Source organism: Globicephala melas, chromosome 2 (assembly GCF_963455315.2).
Source record: "Globicephala melas chromosome 2, mGloMel1.2, whole genome shotgun sequence".
Taxonomy (NCBI): Eukaryota; Metazoa; Chordata; class Mammalia; order Artiodactyla; family Delphinidae; genus Globicephala; species Globicephala melas.
In genome coordinates, this window is record NC_083315.2 from 13,385,783 (window position 1) to 13,407,618 (window position 21,836).

The 21,836-nt window shown below is 39.8% G+C and overlaps 1 protein-coding gene and 1 pseudogene across 1 annotated transcript in view; both read left to right on the top strand.

Moving 5' to 3' along the window:
* The window catches only part of DNAJC1 (DnaJ heat shock protein family (Hsp40) member C1), a 207,602-nt gene that overhangs the window by 142,448 nt on the left and 43,318 nt on the right, over positions 1 to 21,836 (top strand). The window lies entirely within an intron of this gene.
* On the top strand, positions 4,857 to 6,084 carry LOC115842289 (non-histone chromosomal protein HMG-14 pseudogene; annotated as a pseudogene).

Sequence of the window (21,836 nt, forward strand, 5' to 3'; positions counted from 1 at the left end):
TATAGCACTATTTCTGTACCACTTAATCTTATATTTGAGTGTATAGTGCCTTGAACTACCTAGTATTCTATTGGTTATAATTTTTTCCAATTAAAAAAAAAAACTTGCTGACTGCCTGCTATGTGGGAAATAATGTGAATGGGTGATACAATGATAAATAAGACGTGCCCAATTTTGTCCTTAATATTAGATAGCATTTATTAAGTGGCTACCATGTGTCTAATACTGTTCTATGAACTTTATATATAACTCAGTCCTCACAGCAACACCATGTGGTCTACACTATTTTCTTCATTTTACACAGGAGAAAACTGAGGTACAGAGAGGTAAAATAACTTTTTCCAAATTAGTTAGCTAATAAGTGACAAAACCATGATTCAAACCTACTTCACCAGCTTGAGAATCCATGCTGTTAGCCACTACCACTATATTATCCAGTTGAAAAGGTAAGACAGAGACCTAAATAAGCATATTTTGAGGTTTACTGTAACAGCTTTGTGAGAAGGTTAAAGAACTTTTACAGTCCAGCAGATGGCAAGATTACTTCCACCTAGGACAAAAACAAAGGCATTATGAAGGATTTGGAAGTGGGGTAGGGAGAAACATTCCACAGACAGGAACTTGCGTGATATAAAGCACTCTTGCGAGGAGACTCTTCAGAACATATTACCAGGCACAGTGAGTAATGTAGTTTAACTGCAAAGGATGCGTGAAATGGTAAAGGGAAATAAGTTTATAAAAGTGGGTTGCAGCCAAGTCATAGTTCTTGAATGTGAGATTAAGATGTTTAAGTCATATTTTGTAAGTAGTGCAGTGATATTTTAAAGTCTGTGTCACAGAAATGTTTGACTGTAATTATGTAAAAGGTCAAAGAGAGGAGAAGGACTAACTGGAAAGTTATTGCCGTAGGCTAAGTAAGAGATAATGAAGCCCTGAATTAGGTAGCTAGCAGGGAAAGTAGAGACTGGAGGAGAGACTGTGTGAATCTTCCTGAATCTTCAAGATTATCAACTGATTGATTGGCTATACAGCAAGGGTGGTGCTGGGAGACTAAAAATGCCTAGTGGGTGGTTGGAAGAGGCAGATGCCATTAACAGAGATAACAAAGAGCACAGTTAGGACATGACAGTTTGGGAGAAAGGAAGATATATAATCAGTTTGAGACATGCCAAGTTTATGATGCCAGTGGAAGGAAACATTCAGCGATAATGTAGATTGGTGGGGTTTTTTTTGGCTGCATTGGGTCTTAGTTGCGGCACGTGGCCTTTTCGTTGCTGCGCGCGGCCTCTTTGTGGCGCGTGGTCTCTTCGTTGCGGCGCTCGGGCTCCTCTCTAGTTGTGGCTCGCGGGTTTCTCTCTAGTTGTGGCGTGCGAGTTTTCTCTCTCTGTTTGTGGCATGCAGGCTCCAGAGTGCGTGGGCTCTGAAGTTTGCGGCACGCGGGCTCTCTCGTTGAGGCGCGCAAGCTCAGTAGTTGTCGCATGCGGGCTTAGTTGCCCCGCAGCACGTGGGATCTTAGTTTCCCGACCAGGGATTGAACCCAAGTCCCCTGCATTGTAAGGCGGATTCTTTACCACTGGATCACCCGAGAAGTCCAATAATGTAGAATTTAAGAGGTGAAAATTAGAGGTGTAACTATTAGAGACCTTGGTGTACATTTGATACCTAAATCCAGGGAAGCATGTAGAGGAAAAACATCTAGGGGACATATGGAAAAATCAGAACCACCAAAGGAATATTCCCAGGGTAAGGAGAGCCAGAAGATTACGGTGGATTAAAATCGGAAGTGAGAGAGTGGAATGTTTCAGAGAGGTAAAACACACGTGGCAGATTTCATAAAAAGCATTTATGAAATCTAGGTTGTGAGAACATGAGCTTTTGTGCTTATACATGCTATTTCGTATTGTTTTTCCCTTAGACCTTTGTTTTTCTTTGCTTCTATAATTGGCTGCTCTACTTCAAATTATTTTCTAGTTGTTATATCTTACAAGTGAATTCTAGATTCCCTCATAGCACTCAGAAATCATAGACTAACTGTGGTATCTACACATGTTATATAGACATGGATAAAGTGAATATTAGGTTATTAACTTAAGAGTAAATATAGATTAGCCCTCAGTAAGGCTCCCTTGGCAGATTTCTAGCAGCATAAAAGATGGAGCTGGTATGAATGAGCCCTGCCCTTCCAATATAAGATTAAGTGTTACGAACAAAAAAAATAATCATAGCCTTGATTAAAGGAATAAAAGGGAAATCCAGTTTTGTTTTAAGGCCAGCAACAGCTCAAAACCATAGTCAAAAGCAGGAAATGACACCACAGAATATAAGCCTTGGTGCCTGGGGTTTTAATACTTACTTGAAGCAAAAATTGTGCCTTTGGGTCCACAGGCAGCTGGAATTGGGCCCCCTGCATAAAGCCTAGTCTCAAAGGGCTACTGTTTTGTGAAAGAATGAGAAAAATTCAGTGGTCCAGAGCTATTAAAACCCTTAGGACCCTGACAGAAGCCAATGCAAAAACTGTTCTCTACCACAAAACTTAGGGCTTTGGGAGCTCCTGTTAAGGAAGTATTTTTTAAAAAAATCAAAAACCTCAGTGAAGATGTGCTCACAATATAAATATAAACTGTGAGGATAGTCAACAGATGCAACAAAGAGGAAAATTGTCCTTCTAAGAACAGGAGATAAGAAACCTAATCTGAAAGATGCCATAAAAATAATCATTTTAAAATAAACAATTAAAGAGAGAAAAGAAGGAATAAAACCTTAATGAAAGAACATGACAGGATAAGAGAAAAAAAAAAGAACTATAAATGAAATGTTCATTGATTTTTTTTTTTCTTTAATGGTTGGATTAAACTACTGAAATGAGAATTAGTGAATTGGAAGATGATCTGGTCAAATCACCCAGAATACAGAACCAAGAGATAAGGAAGGAAAATATGAGAATGCTTAGGAGACATGGGAGATAGAATGAGAAAGTACAGCATATATCTGTCTAATGACAGTTTAGAAGAAGCGAATGGGAGATGCAATATTACCATAAAATAATGGTTGAGATTTTCCAGAATTGGCAAGAAAGGCAAGTCCTCATATTTAAGAAGTGCACAGTATCCTGAACAGGATAAATAAAAACAATCCACATTTAAACAAACCATAGAGAAACTGTTCAGCATTAAAGCAAATAGAAAATTTAAAACCAATTGTAGAGCAAAAATTAAAGAACACCAGTTATACTAACAATTACCTTCCCATCTGAAACAAAAGGTATCAGAAAAAGATAGAAAAATATCTTCAAATTGCTTAGAGAAAATAATTGTCAATGTAGCATTTTATACCTTGTTAAAGTATTAGTTGAGAATAAAATAAAGATATTTTCAGGAAAATTAAGACTTATCAATTTGCCATTGACAGACCCTCACTTTGAAGGCAAATAAAGGGTATACCTCAGCAAGAAGAAAATTGAATACAGGAGGAAGGAGAGGGCAGCAAGAAAAAGTTGTAACTCAGAAAAAAGTAAGCATGTTGATAAATCTTAAGCACTGACTGTAAAAGAAATTATTGTAATGATGATGACTAATTTGGAGGGGTTTAAAAACAGTATGACAGTAAAACTTAGAAGATGGGAGAAGGAAATCAGAAACATTTTAGCATCCTTAGCGTCCTTGTATTGAGTGGGAGGAGGATAGAGATACTAATTAGACTTTGTCAATGATTATTTTTTAAATATAGGGGTAAAACTATAGTATGTACAATTTTCAAACCAATAGGTGGAGAAAAACACAGTAAGAAAAATAGAATATAGGAAAAGAGAGAATAAAAGATACATAAAAGAAGATACAAAAGCATAAGATAAAGAATAAATCCAAATATTTCAGTAATCACAATACATGAAAGTAGTATTCTCAAATTGAAAAACTAATACAAAATGTGGCCACGTGTTATTAGAGAAACATCTAAAACACAGTGTCACTGAAAGATGGCAAGTAAAGAGAAAGAAAAATTCAGAACTCTGACCCTTATAATCTTTATGCATCTAACAACATAACCTAAATTTACATGGCGAAAAAATGCACAAATACCACACTTTCAAGGACCAGATAACCTCTGTCTTATATAGGTATTCTAATATTTGTAGAGGAAAATCTCCCCAAGTTCTTTTATGAGGCTAATGTAAATCTTAATTTCAAAATTAAATATGTATTATGAAAAGGAAGAGATCACTGTTACATATGAACGTAGATACAAAAATTTCCTAAAAATGTTAGGTATTGAGTTTTAAAAAGTCATTTTCTAATCCCTGAGGTTTGCTTTAAAAGTTTCTGCTCTGTTAAATGAGTATGATAGTAATACCAACTTGGAAACATGTAATATAGGCAATCCGCCGGGGCTAGCCCAGCCTAGATCAGCCATCTCTGAGTGTCCCACAGACTCATGTGATAAATAAATGCCTGTTGTTTTATATACTGAGATTTTCAGTTGTTTGTTTTGTAATAACAAGCTAATACATCTGGCAAAGTTAAAATTTAGATGTTGCCGGGCTTCCCTGGTGGCACAGTGGATGAGAGTCCGCCTGCTGATAAAGGGGACACGGGTTCGTGCCCCAGTCTGGGAAGATCCCACATGCCGCGGAGCGGCTGGGCCCGTGAGCCATGGCCCCTGAGCCTGCACGTCCGGAACCTGTGCTCTGCAATGGGAGAGGCCACAGCAGTGAGAGGCCTGCGTACTGCAAAAAAAAAAAAAAAAAAATTTAGATGTTGCCAACTATGTGGAGGAAACATGGGAAATTTCCATTGCTTTTTAAAAAATATTTTTTTTATTTGCTTCTTGGCTGCGTTGGGTCTTAATTGCGGCACATTGGATCTTCATTGAGGCATTCGGGATCTTTTGTTGTGGCGCACGGTCTCTTCATTTTGGCGCTGGGGTTTCTCTCTAGTTGTGGCGTGCGGGTTTTCTCTCTCTAGTTGTGGTGCGCAGGTTCCAGGGCGCGTGGGATCTGTAGTTTGTGGCATGTGGGTTCTCTAGTTGTTGGGCGCGAGCTCAGTAGTTGTGGCGCGTGGGCTTAGTTGCCCGTCAGCATGTGGGATCTTAGTTCCCTGACTGGGGATTGAACCCGTGTCCCCTGGGTTGGAAGGTGGATTCTCTACCACTGGACCACCAGGGAAGTCCCAAATCTCCATTGCTTTTGATGGGAAAGTGAATTAATACAATTACTTTGGAGAAAAGTTTAGTGATACCTAATTGCAAATTTGAAGATACCCACATCCTATTGTCAGGAATCAGTAAACACACAAGTAGGTAAAGAGTCATTTAAAGGATATTCATTGGCGGGAGGAGCAGCAGCGGCCAGGCAGCCCAGCTTTGCGAAGGCTCTTGGCGTGCCGCGGCCCATAGGTACCCGGCAGGCGCCAGCCCCGCCGCCACGATGCCCAAGAGGAAGGTCAGCTCCAAGGAGGGGGCAGCGAAGGAGGAGCCCAAGAGGAGATGGGTGAGGTTGTCAGCTACACCGAGTCCTGCAAAAGTGGAAACGAAGCCAAAAAAGGCGGCAGGAAAGGATAAATCTTCAGACAAAAAAGTGCAGATAAAAGGGAAAGGGGGAGCAAAGGGAAAACAGGCTGAAGTGGCTAACCAAGAGACTAAAGAAGACTTACCTGCAGAAAATGGAGAAACTAAAAACCAGGAGAGCCCAGCCTCTGATGAAGCAGGAGAGAAAGAAGCCAAGTCTGATTAATACCACGCACCTGGTCCTATCACTGGTCCCTGTCTCCCTTCTTGTACAATCCAGAGGAATATTTTTGTCAACTATTTTGTAAATGCAAGTTTTTTAGTAGTTCTAGAAACATTTTTAAAAAGGAGGGAATCCCACCTCATCCCATTTTTTAAGTGTAAATGCTTTTTTTTAAGAGGTGATATCACTTGCTGGTTGTTTATTTTTTGGTACAACCAGAAAATAGTGGGATATTGAATATGGGAGGCTTTGATTGTCTTGGGTGTGAGCTTAACATTCCACAGATGGTGGGGTAGCTTTTATATCCTATAATACAAAGCATAGTCAGTTGTGCATTTAATGTCTTAAACACTTTAAATTACTACTCTTCCCACGTTGTTTTTGGTAGAATTGTTACCTAAAGCAAACCACTCACCCCTTGATCTTGGCTCTCCTGGGCAGAATTTTGTGCACTCTGTTAACATCTTTGGTCGTGGTAGTCCAGTTCTTCTAGTAACTGTTAATGCGCTGTGAACGATTGACAATTTGAGTATGTAGTGTATATGATATTAAATTGCGAATTAGTGGCACTTACGATGTAACAGCATATCAATATTTGAAGATATTGGTACTTGATATCCTGTGAAGGAAAATTTGCCTCCAAATTTTAAGCTGGAAAGTCACTGGAATAACTGTTCAGAAAAGAATCACAACTACATGATTTTTTAGATTTTTGGTACGTATGTTGAGAATTGTGTACAAATTGAAATGTCTGTGTACTGATCCTCAAAGCAACCAATAAAATCTCAATTATGAAAGAAAAAAGATATTCATTGCAGCATTCTAATAGTGAAGAATTGGAAACAACCTAAATGTCCATCAACAAGGGGAATGAATAGATAAATGAATTACATATTATAGTCATTTAATGTATAGTGAATAGTGCCCTCCCAAAAAGGGCACTATTCATGTCTACCCAGAACTTCAGGATATGATCTTATTCAGGAAGAGGGTCTTAGTTAATATGAGGTCGTACTGGATTAAGACAGGCCCTGAATCCAATAACTGCTGTCCTTATAAAAGGTGAAGATACACAGAAACACACAGGAGAGATTGGAGTGATACAGGTACGAGCCAAGGAACATCGAGATTACTGGCGACCACCAGAAGCTGGAGAGAGGTGTGGAACGGATTCTCCCACAGAGCCTCCAGAAAGAACCAACCTTACCAACACCTTGACTTTGGACTGCTAGCCTCCTGAACTATGAGGGAATAAATGTTTAAGCCACCCAGCTTGTAGTGTAATGTTTTATGGCAGCCCTAGGAACTAATACTACATAGCAGTTTAAACAAATGAACTAGAACTGTATGTATCAATACAGGTAAATCTTGAAAACTTAGTGTCAAATGGGAAAAAGCATATCTCATTACAATTTATGTAAACCCAAGGCAGACGGTGGGGGAGGGAGGAAACTGTGACCTCCAGTAAGCAAGTGGTACTGACTGGACAAAGTGGCTTTGAGCTTCATTTTAAAGATGAATGAAGTACACTGAAAACTACAAATCATTGGTGAAAGAAACTAAAGAAAAATAAATTGAGAGGCATCTTGTGTTCATGGATTGGAAGGCTTGCTACTGTTAGACGTGAATACTACTCAAAGCAATCTACAGGTTCAGTGCATCCCCATCAGAATGGAATCTCAAGGGACTCCAAATAGCCGAAACAATCTCGAAAATAACTAAATTGGAGGACTCATATTTCCTGATTTCAAAACTTACTACAAAACTATAGTAATCAAAACAGTGTGGGGGGCTTCCCTGGTGGCGCAGTGGTTGAGAGTCCGCCTGCCGATGCAGGGGACACGGGTTTGTGCCCCGGTCCGGGAAGATCCCACGTGCCGCGGAGCGGCTGGGCCCGTGAGCCATGGCCGCTGAGCCTGCGCGTCCGGAGCCTGTGCTCCACAGCGGGGGAGGCCACAACAGTGAAAGGCCCGCGTACAGCATAAAAAAAAAAAAAAAAAAAAACAGTGTGGGACTGCCATAAAGACAGACATATATATCAATGGAATAGAATAGAGTAAAAAAATATCCCTTGCATATATGTCAAATGATTTTCAACAAGAGTGCCAGGACTGTCCAATGGAGAAAGGACAGTCTTTCCACAAATGGTGTTGGGAAAACTGGATATCCATATTGAAAAGAATGAAGTTGGACCTTTGTTTTACACCATATAGAAAAACCAACTCAAAATGGATCAAAGACATAAATGCAAGAGCTAAAACTATGAAACTCTTAGAAGAAAACATGGGGAAAGCTTTATGGTATTGAATTTGGCAAGATTTCTTGGATGTGACACCAAAAGCACAACAACAAAAGAAAATATAGATAAATTGGACTTATCAAAATTAGAAACTTCTGTATATCAAAGGACACTATCAAGAGTGAAGATGGAACAGAATGGGAGAAAATATTTGCAAATCATATATCTGATAAGAGATTAATACACAGAATATATAAAGGACTCCTAAAACTCAGCAACAACAAAAAACAGCCCAATTCAAAGATGGGCAGAGGAGATATACTGATGGCCAATAAGCATGTGAAACGATGCTCAACATCATTAATCATTAGGGAAATGCAAATCAAAATCACAGTGAGATACCACTCACACCCTGTAAGCATGGCCGTATGAAAAAGAGGGGAAAATGAAAATAACAAATGTTGGCAAGGATATGGAGAAAATGAAATCCTCATAAATTACTGGAAAGTATGTAAAATGGTTCAGCTGCTGTGCAAAACAGGTTGGTGGGTCCTCAAAAAGTTAAGCATAGAGTTACGGTATGATCCGGCCCTTCCATTCACAGGTATATACTCAAGGGAGTTGAAACCAAGAGCTCAAATAAATACATGCATGTGCATGTTCATAGCAGCACCATTCACAATAGCCAAAAGGTGGAAACAGCCCAAATGTCCATCAATTAATGGATAAACAAATGTGGTCTAAATGTACAATGGAATATTACTCAGCCATAAAAAGGACTGACACATGTCACAATGTGGATGAATACTGAAACATTATAAGTAAATGAGCCAGAAACTAAAGGTCACGTATTGTATGATTCCATTTATATAAAATATCCAAAGTAAGCAAATCCATAGGGACATAACGTATGTTATGTATATTTTACCACGATAGAAACCATGAGTAAGGGCAGGTTTGTGACACTCCTGGGAGCTGGGTGGGAAGCGGAAGCTGGAGGGGAGCAGCATGGTGGCCCAGGCTGGTAGGAAGCAGACAGCAGACTTCCCTCACCCTCACCTCCCTCTGGAGGGCTGTTTGGAAATTCAGTAACCCACGGCTAACATTTATTAAATATTATTGGCCTTAATATATGTCCTTAACTTACAGCCTCACTTCAAATGATGGTAACTTTATCTGATTTACCATCGTGTGGTGCCAGATCTTTCCCGAAAGATTTGAATAATCTCTTACTCAGGTAGTGTTACGGACCTATAATGTCTGTGGAACTGGAACACTTAGCTGCACCGAGCAGTGAGAAGAAAGCCTCCAAAGCCCTTGTCCAGCTGTTGCTCCTCCCATTCTCTTCTCCCCAGCCTAGTTTTTGGTGTAAGGCTGTACCAACGGCTCTTAGTATTACTGTCTTTTGAACGGAAGCTTGACTCTTCCCTCCCTTAGCAAAGCGAGTCTAGTCTGCTTGGTTACGTGCAAGAACTGTTGAGTGCCAAATTCCAGCCACTGTCAAAATGGCCGGAATCTTTATTTCCGACATTCACTCAGCTAGTCAGTCAGCCATTCATTCAACATAATTATTATAAGCCTGCTATGTGTCAGGCACAGTGGTAGGTATGCTCAGGTAATCAAGGAGTTTTCCATACCTTTTCATTTACTGGTACATTTATTATGTCTAATTTTTATTCTCAAGTATGGAAACACATGAAGGAAGGACAGAGTACTTGATGTTTTATTATTGTTCAAACTAAAAATACTATTGACTGGTATTGTCTATATGTAAGTGGAAAGCATATCAGAAGCCATAAATTTTTAAGACTGAATAAGGAATGAAGAAAATATGACAGTTGAATAGCTTTCTCTTGAGAGTAAGGAAAATACACATCAGTGAGAGAAAAATCACAACTGTTAAGAAAAAATGGGAAAAGAATCTAAAAAGAATATATATGTACATACGTGCATATATATGTATGTGTATATATATAACTGAATCACTGTGCTCTGTACCTGAAACTAACACAACATTGTAGATCAATGATACTTCAATAAAAAATTCTAATTAAAACTACCCCATCTAAAAGTGCACTTAAATATATGGTGGCACACGTATGGGTATGAAGGTATCATTTATGACTTGATCCTGGTGTGAGATTGGTTTTTATACTTTTCACATCCATTTCCCTTATCCTGGGAACCACCTTACAGACATATACCACTGGTCATAAGGAAATCTGGATAAAACACGAAAATTTAAAGCCTTCACAAAGAAGCAGCTCTTCAGTGCACACTTCATCTAAGTTCTTATTTTCACTTAAAAAGCTCTAATAGGTTTGTTTGTGGTTTTCTAGATGTCAGTTCAAGTCTCCTTGAATTTGCAGAGATGAGTAAAGACCTAAATAACACATATTTTTAAAACTTACTATGATTTTATAAACTATTCCTATTTTTCCTAGCTGTATTCTTGTCTGTATCCCTCTTCTGCAAATTACGTAGGCCTTCCCTTGTTAGTGGTTAATACTCGAGACTATCCTATGGTATTCTTTCAGTCAATTTAACAAGTGTTTTCTGAGTACTTAGTATGTGTCTAGTGTCAACCAAAAAATAATGCAGGAGGCTGCAAATAAGAAAAGTGTTTATTTGGGGTCTTAAGGATCACAAATCAAGAGACACAGATTCTGGTAACTCTGAAAGAATGTTCCGAGGAAAAGAGTCAGGGGCTTATTAAAACAAAAAGCCAGAGGGTGTTGAAAGTTGCCTGGTGAGAATTATGATTGACTCTGACCTGAGTCAGACAGTATTTGTCCTTAAGAGATCACAACTTTGTTTTTATTTATTTTTTTATATTATTTTATTTTTTTGGCTGCGTTGTTGGGTCTTCATTGCTGCGCCCGGGCTTTCTCTAGTTGCGGCAAGCAGGGGCTACTCTTACTTGCAGTGCATGGGCTTGTCATTGCGGTGGCTTCTCTTGTTGCAGAGCATGGGCTCTAGGAGTGTGAGCTTCAGTAGTTGTGGCACGAGGGCTCGGTAGTTGTGGTGCATGGGCTTAGTTGCTCTGCAGCATGTGGGATCTTCCTGGACCAGGGGTCGAACCCGGGTCCCCTGCATTGACAGGCAGATTCTTAACCACTGCACCACCAGGGAAGTCCCGGGATCACAAGTTGTTTTAGGGTAGGGGTCTGATAAGTAGATAGACTGTCACAAGTTATTTTAGGGTAAGGGTCCTATAAGTATCTTGAGTTTCTGGCAGGTGTTCCGGATGACTTCATCAGGTCCAAAGGTCAGATTCCATCCAGGCTGAGACTTGCATAAGTCATACTTCCTTAATGGCCTCCCAGCTCCATTTAAGAGAGCTATCTGAGCCATACTGACTCTATTTTTATTTTCCTTTCACACTAGGACTTTGCTATCAGATGACATAAAACTGGAAAGGAAATTATGACATTTATACTAATTAAAAGAATTTGCAAGTATTGTCCTGACTGTGATGCTGTCTAAAATTATGATCCTACCTTAATTTTGTAGAAATATTTAAAAGGTATCCCACTTTCAGCAGTTTGGCTAAATATGTTTTTATGATATTGCATGATACAATATATATGCTCACTGTCAGCGATAACTTAACACTTTTATTTGTAATTTTAAAAACTCAGAATGGATTACTGGGCTAAAATTGGGAAACCTGAGATCTTATCCCAACTCCATCGCTGATTGCCCAGTGAACCTGAAGAAGCCTTTTCGGCTTCTGTAGGCTTCAGTTTCTTCTATCTTAAAAAGAGGGTGTTGGGCTAGGTTGTCTCTGTGACCCCTTGTAATTCTAAAATATTATTAAGTATTACAGCATATAGATAAACCATTGAAATGAGGCTGTTTTAAGGGAATGTAACTACTAAAAGTGTTACCCTTTAAGAAAGCTAGTTAGATTCCAGTGTATATACATGATTCCAGTTACTAAACTAAGAATCAGGTGTCATTCTGTTGAATAATATGACCTTTGACAAATACTGGATGCATTATAGTTGAACAACATGGAAAGAGTACTACAAATTTCCAGCTTCCCCCGTACTATTTACCAATACATCCTTTTATCATACGTCCTGATTTTTTAAAAATCCCTTCGGTTTCTTTTGTTTCAGTTATTTTTTCTCAAATAGGATAATGCAGAAAAATTTCTGCCTGTAGACAGAACAGTTGGTCCTTGAGGTCACATTTAATGTTAATAGCTATAAATCTATAAATTAAAATGTCCCTTAAGACATGAAAATGTCTCTGGTGGAATTCTAACTTTACTAAGCAAGAGATCTACATTTTGAGTATCACCAATCCTAGAGAAATACGTAATTATTGTCATTTTCCACTCATGTATGCGTTATCCACTTCTAATAATACATATAGAATTTATTGTCCTACCTCCAAAGGGGCCTGGTATGCTTCGCCTCTATTTTTCCTTTGGGTTTTTCAACTTTTTCCCAAAATACTCACTCAGTAATTATTCACTGACTTAATAATGTGCTCCAGGCATTGAGAATATATGCAGGAAAGGCATAGTCCCTAAGCCTTAGGAGATTATAATCCATGCAAAGAAACAGTTATATAAAGAGGCCATCACAATATAATGCAATAATTTTTATAAAAGTGTATATAGTTATGGAGGAAGCATAGCAGAGGGAGTACTTTAGTGTCTTGGGAGTTAGAAAGGCTTCACAGAGGAAACTTATTCTTAATGTAGGAGTAGTTATTAGATAGAAAATGCAGAATAGTGTATTCTAAGCATAGGGAAAATATTCAAAAAGGCACAGTGATATGAAACATCCTCCATGTTCAGCCAGTAGTTTCAGATGTCTGAAGCATTAGGATAGGAGGCAGAGATTAAGATGAAATAAAAGTGGAGAGGTAGGCAGGGGCCAGATACCCAGTCTTTAAATGCCTTGCATAGGAACTTGGATTTCTTCCTAAAGGAAATGAGAAAAATTGGTGGATTTTTAACAGTGGATCAAATCTGGGATGTCAAGGAGCTTACTGCCTATGTTGTCTTCCAGGAGTTTTATGGTTTCAGGTCTTACATTCAAGTCTTTAATCTGTTTTGGGTTAAGTTTTATGTATGGTGTAAGATAGTGGTCCAGTTTCATTCTTTTGCGTATGCCTGTCCAGTTTTCTCAGCACCATTTATTGAAGAGACTGTCCTTTCCCCATTGTATATTCTTGGCTCCTTTGTCATAAATCAATTGACCGTATATGAATGAGTTTATTTCTGTGATCTCTATTCTCTTCCATTGATCATATAATCTGACTTTATGCCAGTATCATACTGTTTGGTGGTGGTGGGGTGGCCATTTATTTTTTATTTTTCATACAATTTTTCATTCGTTTTTTCCATTTACGGTTACTACACAATATTGGCTGGGTTCCTTACGTTGTGCAGTACATCCTCGAGCCTGTCTTGCCCCCAGGAGTGTGTGCCTCCCTCTCCTCCACCCTTTTATTGCCGCCCGCCCACTCCCCCACTGGTAACCACTAGTTTATTCTCCATATCTGCGAGTCTGCTTCTTTTTTGTTTTATTCACTAGTTTGGTGTGTCTTTTAGATTCCACATATAAGTGATATCATATAGTATTTGTCTTTGACTTAGTTCATTTAGCATAATATCCTTCAGATCCATCCATGTTGCTGCAAATGGCAAAATTTCATTCTTTTTTTATAGCTGAGTAGTATTTCATGGTATAGATATACCACATCTTTATTCATCTGTTGACGGGCACTTAGTTTGTTTCCATATCTTGGCAATTGTAAATAATGCTGCTCTGAACATTGAGGTGCATGTAGCTTTCGAATTAGTGTTTTTGTCTTTTTCAGATGTGTACCCAGGAGTGGAATTGCTGGGTCATATGGTAGTTCTATTTTTAATTTTTTGAAAACCCCCCATACTGCTTTCCACAGTGGCTGCATCAGTTTACATTCCCACCAGCACTGTATGTGGGCTCCCTTTTCTCCACACACTCACCAACATTTGTTATTTGTGTTCTTTTTGATGATAGCCATTCTGACAGGTGTTAGGTGATATCTCATTGTGGTTTTCATTTGCATTTCCCTGATGATCAGTTATGTTGATCATCTTTTCATATGCCTCTTGGCCTGCATATGAAAAATCTGCATTTCCTCTGGAAAAATGTCTGTTCAGTTCTTCTGCCCCATTTTTTAATCGGGTTGTTTGTTTTTGGTTTTGTTTTTGCGGTACACGGGCCTCTCACTGCTGTGGCCTCTCCCGTTGCGGAGCACAGGCTCCGGACGTGCAGGCTCAGCGGCCATGGCTCACGAGCTCAGCCGCTCCGCAGCATGTGGGATCCTCCCGGACCGGGGCACGAACCCATGTCCCCTGCATCGGCAGGCAGACTCTTAACCACTGTGCCACCAGGGAAGCCCTTGGGTTGTTTTCTTGATGTTGAGTTTTATGAGCTATTTATATGTATTGGATATTAATCTCTTATCAGTAATATCATTTGCATTTCTCCCATTCAGTAGGTTGTCTCATACTATACTGTTTTGATTACTGTAGGTGTGTAATATAATTTGAAATCAGGGAGCAGTTTTGTACTTTGCTCCAGTTTTGTACTTCTTTCTCAAGATTGCTTTGGCTATTGGGGGTCCTTTGTGGTTCCACTCTAATTTTAGGATTGTTTTTCTATTTCTGTGAAAAATACCATTGAACTGTATTGAATCTGCAGATTGCTTTGGGTAGTATGGACATTTTAACATATTCTTCCAATCCATGAGCACAGACTGTCTCTCCATTTTTTTGTGTCTTCTTCAGTTTCTTTCATTAATGTCTTACGGTTTTCAGTATACAGATCTTTCACCTCCTTGGTTAAATTTATTCCTAGGTATTTTATTTTTTTGTAAATGGGATTGTTTTCTTAATTTCTTTTTGTGAGAGTTCATTACTAGTGCATAAAAACACAACAGGGCTTCCCTGGTGGCACAGTGGTTGAGAGTCTGCCTGCCGATGCAGGGGACACGGGTTCGTGCCCCTGTCCGGGAAGATCCCACATGCCGCAGAGCGGCTGGGCCCGTGAGCCATGGCCGCTGAGCCTGCTCGTCCGGAGTCTGTGCTCCGCAACGGGAGAGGCTGCAACAGTGAGAGGCCCGCGTACTGCAAAAAAAAAAAAAAAAAAAAACCACACAACAGATTGTTTTGATTGATTTTGTTTCCTGAAACTTTACTGAATTTACTAGTGCTAACAGTCTTTTGGTGGAGGCTTTAGGGTTTTCTATATATTATATCATATATCATCTGCAAAAAGTGACAGTTTTACATGTTTGCATGCATTTTCCGGTTTGCATGCATTTTATTTCTTGTCTACTTGCTTTGGCTAGGACTTTCCATACTATGTTGAATAAAAGTGGTAAGACTTGGCATCCTTGTCTTGTTCTTGATCTTAAAGAAAAAGCTTTCAGCTTTCCACCATTGAGTATAATGTTAGCTATGGGCTTGTCATATATGACCTTTATTATGTTGAAGTACATTCCCTCTGTACTCACTTTCTTGCGAGTTTTTATCATAAATGGATATTTATGGATTCTGTCAAATTCCTTTTCTGCATCTACTGAGATGATTATATGATTTTTATCCTTCATTTTGTTAATGTTGTTAACAAACCAATGTTGTTAATGTTGGTGTATCACATTGATTTGCACATGTTGAACCATTGTTGCATCCCTGGAATAAATTCCACGTGACCGTGGTGTATGATACTTTTACTGTATTAATGAATTTGGTTTGCTAATATTTTCTTGAGGATTTTAAAATGCATCTGTGTTCACCTGGGATTTTGGCCTGTAATTTTCTCTCCTTATGGCTTCCTTGTCTGGTTTTGGTATCAGGGTAATGCTGGCCTTGTAAAATGAGTTTGAAAGTGTTCTCTATTTTTTGGAAGAGTTAGAGAAGGATTGGTATTACAGTTGACCCTTGAACAACATGGGGATTAGGGGCACCAACCCTTCACACAGTGAAAAATTTGCATGTAACTTTATAGTCAGGCCTCCGTATCCCCAGTTCCACATCTGTGGATTCAACCGTGTTTCGTGTAGTACTATAGTACATATTTATTGAAAAAAATCTGCATGTAAGTGGACCCATGCAGTTCAAACCCATGTTGTACAAGGGTCAACTATAATTCTTTATAGTTTTGGAGGACATGCATTAGCCCATCAATACACTGACTACAAGAGACTGACTTCAGATATAAGGACACACATAAACTGAAAGTGAAGGGATGGGAAAAGATACTCTATACAAATGGAAACCAAAAGAAAGCTGGGGTAACTATACTTATATCAGACAAAGTAAACTTTAAAACAAAGATTATCATAAGAGACAGAGAAGGAGTATTACATAACGATAAAGGGGTCAATCCAACAAGAGGATATAATTTTAATTATGTCAGTGGTAAATCAATACTTTTTTTCCCTAAAGATTTAATTTTATTTTATTTTTGGCTGCGTTGGGTCTTCGTTGCTGCTCATGGGCTTTCTCTAGTTGCGGCGAGTGGGGGCTACTCTTTGTTGTGGTGCGCAGGCTTCTCTTTGTGGTGGCTTCTCTTGTTGCGGAGCACGGGCTCTGTAGTTGTGGCTCGCAGGCTGTAGAGCGCACGCTCAGTAGTTGTGGCGCACGGGCTTAGTTGCTCCGTGGCATGTGGGATCCTCCCAGACCAGAGATTGAACCCATGTCCCCTGCATTGGCAGGCAGATTCTTAACTGCTGTGCCACCAGGGAAGTCCCCAATACATTTTTTAAGCTTGAATTTCAAAGCGTGACTGACAAGCTGGTGGGCTAATGCATGTCCTCCAAAACTAAAAAAAACTAATTTGTACTGCTTTTTCATGAGGTCTTAAATCAAAGCCAGTGTCATGTTCTAAAGTTTTTCTGTTAACATTATGTTAATCTTAAATATGATATAACTTTATCCTAGGTAGTCTAACAGTATATATATATATCTAACTTTGGTTTTCTAGGCTTTACTATTCATTTTTCTCAAAAAAAAGTTTTAGGCAGTAAATAGTAATGTAATTCTTTATAAAGCTTTTCCTACTTTTCAACATTGAAAAAAAAACAATAGAGAACAAGTAATAATGACGGCACAAAGATTTTCTAACATAAATTTACCAATGCTCATTTTCAAAGAGTCTTTCTTTTGAATAATACAGTAAATGCACACTCACACATATCTTTTATATAATCTTAGTAAATAATATAGTAAATGTTGGGTCTTAATCATTTATAATTTTATCCAGAATACTTTTTTTTTTCTTTAAGAACTTTGAATCTTTGGCTTCTTGTATTGACTTTCTAGGTGGCCTTAAGAAAATTATTACATCTTTTTGCCAATTCCCTAACCTTATAGGTGATGATAGTGTTCTTATTTCAGGAAGAGTAAGACAGGATATAAGTTTTGTAGAGCATTAGAAAGGTGTAGCTAAAAAAGACAACAAAGACCCCAGGTCCTGATTCAGGTCCTTTTGCAGACTGTATAGCATTATTCCACAAGCAGGGATAAAGATTTAAATAGATGGAATATTTATTTGTAATTTAAAATAATTTTCATTCCCCCCCACAAAAGAAAGTTGTGATGTGCTACATCTTTAAAAAAATTAGCAGCACGACACTACAATTTTCTTACCTTATAATGGAAATTATATGGCATCCAATAGATAAATTGATCAATGTAACATTAAAAGAGCCCTGAAGTAGACACATACAGGCAGTTGATCTTTTTTAAGAATTTAAAATGTTTATATTTGCCTTTAGTGATTACATTCCTTTTCTTCTTGACTTCTCTTTGTTTCTCTTCTTTGTCTTTTTTTTTTTTAATTTTTATTAGAGTGTGGTTGCTTTACACTGTTGTGTTTGCCTGCACTGCACAACATAATGAATCAGCCATACACATACAGATATCCCCTCCCTTTTGGACTTCCCTCCCATTTAGGTCACCACAGTGCATTAGGTAGAGTTCCCTGTGCTATACAGTATGTTCCCATCAGTTGTCTACATAGTATCGATAATGTATAGTGGCAATCCCCGTCTCCCAATCCCTCCCACCACCCCTTTCCCCCTTGGTATCCATACATTTGTTCTCTACAGTCTATCAACTGATTTTTGACAGTTTGATATCAAGGCAATTCAGAAGGAGAAAGAATGTAGTCTTTTCAACAAATGGTATTGGAGCAGCTGTGAAATAGGAAATGAACCTTGACCCCTACCTTACCCTTGAGATTGATAAAGCCTTTAGAGACAGGGCACTCAAGTCACTAACCATAAAAGAAAACACTGATAAATTGGACTTCATGAAAATTAAAAACTTCTGTCATTCAAGAGGTACCATTAAGAAAATGAAAAGGTACATACTGTCAACAACTGTGAAGGGTCTACAATTTCACACTATTTGCAGACTAACAAGTTAGCCTGCCACAGTTTCATGAATGGTGATAGAAGAATAAGACTCCTGGTCAGAGATAAAGGACAGTTTATTACAGCAACAGCAGTAGTCAGAATATCAGCATTTTTAAGCCAGTTCCCCAAGCCTCTGGTATAGCAGGATGCTTTAGCAAGCTTCCGCCCTGGCCCACAGGAGGAATCTGTGGCAGTGGGGTCACCAGTAACAACCCTGGCCAGAAAGTTGAGGCTGATCTGAGTGTCTTCCACCACCATGGTAGTGTAATTGGTCAATTCAAATAGTCAGGAACAAATTTCATACCACCTTTTAAAATTAGATGATTCCCATCGTAGGGATACCTTCCTCAATGAGCACATGAACTACAAGTCAGTTATCCCTCATTTCGGAGGGATCTTCTCAGTCATCTGAGGGCTACATACCCTGCTGGTGGTGTTTCCTTAAACACTTGAATGTCTCTTATGACTACTCCCAGGGCGCAAGTCATTGTATTTTCAGGAATAAAGGAAAAAAAGATGGCTTGCTTCTGCACCAAAGTGTAGTCCTGAGGTGCAGGCACATGATGACCCTGTAAAGAAAGGTTATTTACAATTATTAGGGCAGTGGTAGTATATTACATATGAGACTTTTATGAGTCAGGGGGAGGAACAAGTCGACCCTGCTTCCTACACACCTCTCAGCTGGGCCAGTTCACTTTTAATAATGGAGTCTAGTCCTTGTTTTGTTGAGCAACTACCTGAAGTCGTCAGCCCAACCTGTCATGTTGGTCAGTGCCACCAGTCACATTTTTCTTCCCCACAGAATGATTGAGTGTGATGGCCATGGGGATGAGGATAGAGATGACAACCAAAGGTGCTGATGTACGTTTAGCATGGGATATACAGGATCTGGGCCATCTGCTATTTTTAATGGCATTGTCAGAAATATTTAAGGCAATAATAATCAAATTGTGGTACAGCCAGCTAAATTTAGGGCACTTGGAACAGTTTGAGAGAGTAGCACCAGGGTGTTTTCCTTCATGAGGAAGGTTCCAGGGCCTATTCTGAAAGACAAAATTATTAACACTCCTCCCTTCCCCATATCTCTCAGGATCTAAGCTGTTCCCTTTCCAGATTTTGAGATTGTTGTTCTCCCTCCATTGCCACAAAATTGGGGTATCTCATTCCAGAAGCTGTAGCTTCACCTTTTTTTCCCCCATTCACCCCTGACCTTGTACCAAGATCTTTTCCCCAGAAGGGTCAAGTACGAGAGGAAAAAGTCATTTTTATACATCTTATAGAGTTCCATTAGATCCCCCCACTTTGCACTGTATTGGTGACAAGTCTATTCACCTAAGTGATCATGACCTAGGACCATGTGACTCTAACAAGAGAATCCAGGTAGCTGAACCAGAATCGAGGTTGAAACGCCTATTCCCCCTTTTGGCTGGACTGCCACCCAGAAGGTATACCAGCCAGACTGGGCTGGGATTGTCATAAGGGAAAGAAGCATCATGCCAGAATCAGGTGGGAATCCCAAATTTTCTAAATACGTCTCTATAACCCGCATCTCCTTTCATCCTAATCATTACTCATTACCCAGGAAGTAGCTAAGAAGATAAGATTCCTTTCTAGAGAAAGTGACATTTAGTGACCAAACTGCTTTATTATAAGGTGTAAAGACCTGGAGGAGGTGAGGGAGATAGAGTCAAACATTTTTGAATCAATTTTTGAGTTTCATCAGATACGGTAACTCTTGAGTGGCTGTTGAGTGGCTTTTGCAATAAAAGGTGTAACTGTGGACAGACCGTGAATGGTCTGGAAAGCTGAAAAAATGGCAAAGACCACCTTCGAGAGCCATAATGACGTGGCTGATCGGATGGGAATGGCAGCTCAGTAACCTGGAAAAGTGTCGGTGGTGGGGAAGCGCCCCGCCTCCCGCCCCCAGCTCCACTCTCTCTACACAGCGACATCTGTTTTGTTTTTTCATAGCTGCTAACTGAGGTTGGATACCGTCAGGTTTCTCATTAGCCCAACCATCAGTGAACAAGGCCCAGGCATTTAATGGAACCTTTGTGAATTGAGGGCCCCACTGAGCCAGCAGCTTTGCTTCAGATGGTGGAATAGAGTAAAAGTTTCTCCCAAAGGGAAAGCTGCCACTTTTTCATGTAGAGACCAGATGCCAGTGGGCCGAGGCCAGCTGTGTTCTTGAACTTACCGTTTCCATTTAACAAGCGAGGCTTGTTAGGCCCCCTCAACTTATGAGTCATTGAATCTGCATTGACTCACCCCAAAATGGGAATATCAGACTGGAGAGTCACAAGGCTTCCTTAAACCAGGCATTCCTTTTGAAAATAGTTCAACAGCAAGCTAGTAGTTGCTTTTCAAAAAGGGTGCACCTCAGAATTCCCTGGTGGCCCAGTGTTTAGGACTCTGCGCTTCCACTGCAGGGGGCACGGGTTTGATCCCTGGTCAGGGAACTGAAACCCCACATGCTGTGCAATGAGGCCCCCAAAAAGGGGGGTGGTGTGCCTACCTGATAGCTGTGTCAGGGAGGCAGCAAGTCCAAAACCCAAGAGATGCCTCCAGGTCAAGGCTGTTTTCCTTTGTCATAGGTTCCAGGTCACAGGGTCATTAGTCATAGAGACTTACCTCCCAAAAGAGTCATGAAGATGTGGGACTTCAAAAGCAGACAGCATGTCAGCAGCTTGCTGAACAGGTGCAAATGCAGCCTGCTGGTCTGAGTCCCTTCAAAGTACTGTGATAAGTAGTTTAGTCCGTATAAAGTACCAGGTAGAGTGCTGAAATGAGACACATACTATCTCCAGTACTCAGAGATTTGGGTAAGGTGCTTCTAATTCTGAGCTGCACAAACCAAGTGCAGCTCCACTGTTTTGGGCGACCCGTGGTCACACCACGTGCGGTCAGGTGGTGAGGTCCTCATGGCGGATACCATCTGTTTCAGCTTTGAGAACTCTCTGACTCAGTGCCATAGCCACAGGGCTTTCTAGCTGAGGTCATGGGGTTGCCACTGGCTGGCTCAGGCTTGCACAGTGGTGACCTTCTTTGCCGAGTCCATCTTGATCCAGAGCAGTTGCTCTCCCATCACTAACATCTCTTAATTCTCACTCAGTTTCTACATAAGGGCTAGGGGAGTTTTCCAGGGTGGTAGGCTGACCACAAAAATTTACCTAAGTTTCTCTGGGTTAATTTCTCATTCTCTAGTTGGTCACTTATATCAGCATTCTAAATCCAATCTGAGGTAATAAGAACCTGAATACTAAGCAAGGCCTCATTCTTGGTTTCCTACAAGAGTTTATCTGTCTCTGGGAGACCTCCTGAAAGGATAAAAGCAGCCATGACCCACTTCCAAAACCTCTGAGACCTTTTACTGTCATTTCCAAATAGACTTGAGGTGGACAAGACAGACTGTAGGAAAGACAGCCCAGCTGATACCATTTGTCC